Source organism: Pseudomyrmex gracilis, unplaced genomic scaffold, assembly GCF_002006095.1.
Source record: "Pseudomyrmex gracilis isolate BER0280 unplaced genomic scaffold, ASM200609v1 scaffold_1659, whole genome shotgun sequence".
Classification (NCBI taxonomy): Eukaryota; Metazoa; Arthropoda; class Insecta; order Hymenoptera; family Formicidae; genus Pseudomyrmex; species Pseudomyrmex gracilis.
In genome coordinates, this window is record NW_018022243.1 from 12,420 (window position 1) to 14,225 (window position 1,806).

Here is a 1,806-nt window from a genome sequence, read left to right on the forward strand (position 1 = left end):
GGTATTTGGGATCTTTCATATATGAGATGCAAATCTAGCATCCTATATGATTTTATGAATTGAAATTTCAATTAAAAAAACCCACATGTAAAATAATTTACATGTGAATTTCATACATGTGTATATATATATATACATGCACGCTTATTCCTGCACAACATCCTGGGAATGGCTCGGATTGGCCTGTTCATTCTTAGTTTCAATTTTCACGAGCCTCGACTATTCATTCGTTTTATTGAGTTATTACTTTGTAGGCATGTATGAGTTTCAATTGTAAAAAATCGGCTGATTGCACAAGCTGTGTCATACACTGCTTGTTCCCAGCAAACAATGTGGTTACAGGATGTCGTGGTTTTGTCGCCAACCGCCGGCGAAATTTGTAGACCAAATCCATATCCATCTGTGTTCTCATTAGGATATGGTTTGGCGACCACCCTTACGAAAAAGAACTACTGCCGATTAGATATAAATAAAAAAAGTCAGTAATATAAATATTACTGACAATCACACAAGAATATTATTAGATATTACAGGAATGACTGAAAATATTACTGGCAATTACACAGAATGCCAGTAATTATTTCGTACTACTGCCGCAATATATTACTGCCAATAGTTCTTTTTCATAAGGACATATCTGTCAAATATGTGAGATATCAAAATGAGACTAAAATCATAACAGGTCTGTCACTAACAAAGCAAAGTCAAAGTGGCGCACCAAATCCAAAACAGATTTGATCGTCTGTTGGTGCCAAAATCGCGCCAAATATACATCATATCTGTTACCAGAACTGTCAACAAAACAGTAGCAAATACAGACCAAATCTGTCGTTAGAAGCGCCGACAGATTGTTACCACACGCAGATCAGATCTGTCGCCTAAAAAATTCCAGTAGAATTACTTACTAAACAAAAAAAAAAGAAAACCAATGGTATATTGCCGCCTTGTCGGACGGAAATTCATTCAATTGTACTTAATTAATTTCTGGAGGCCTGATTTAGCTCGCTGATCAACTGATGAACTCTATTGAAAAAGACCGAACCTGAAAAAAAATCCTAATGTGATAGCGGGATTTGAACTCGAGACCTCTATATTCGCAGCCCCTGCACTCAATCCGCGAGACCACTTGTGTTTCTTACTAACATGTAATTATTTTTATCTACTTATTCTCAAGCTCTATTCTACATTTTATTTAATATTTATTTAAATTATTATTTTACTAAAACAATGTTGCAATGCAAAATGTACCTGCATAAATGACTAAAAATACTTTTCTTATTATTNTTAAATATAATTTAAAGTACATTTTTACAACGCGAACAAATTTGTTGTTAATATATGCTGATACTTACAATATGAATAAACAAAGTGTTTTTTAATGGTTTTGGTCACTGAAAACAAATCCGGCGGCAAAATTGACCTACCACGTCAAATTTCCGAGAAAATTAAGGTTAAATGTATAACATACTGTCTATTAGCGTGAGAAAGAGCGTATCAATGTGTCTCATTCAGGGACTTAATACCGGTATGATTTCAATACCGGTATTATACTAGAGATTGTATACCGAAACCGATATAGTACCGAAATTGAGTCTTACCGTTACCGTTATAGTACCGAAACCGATACATTACCGAAAACCGTAATAAAATACCGGTATTATTTCGGTATTTCTACTAATGGTATCTTAAAAATTAGATAGGTTAATTAAAGCAATTTTTGTTGCATAATTAATCTTCCTACCTTATTGGACGTATAGACCGACAAAATATAAAGACGCTTTTTTTTATAAACCAATTGAAGCAGCT

At 33.8% G+C, this 1,806-nt stretch overlaps 1 protein-coding gene across 1 annotated transcript in view; it reads right to left on the bottom strand.

Annotated features, from left to right (window-relative positions):
- The window catches only part of LOC109862357, a 4,378-nt gene extending 2,578 nt beyond the window's left edge, over nucleotides 1-1,800 (bottom strand). Inside the window, exon 1 of the mRNA XM_020442385.1 lies at nucleotides 1,742-1,800. The gene's annotated coding sequence lies outside the window, so the exon portion shown is untranslated. The remainder of the gene's footprint in view (nucleotides 1-1,741) is intronic.
- Between the last annotated feature and the right edge of the window lie 6 nt (nucleotides 1,801-1,806).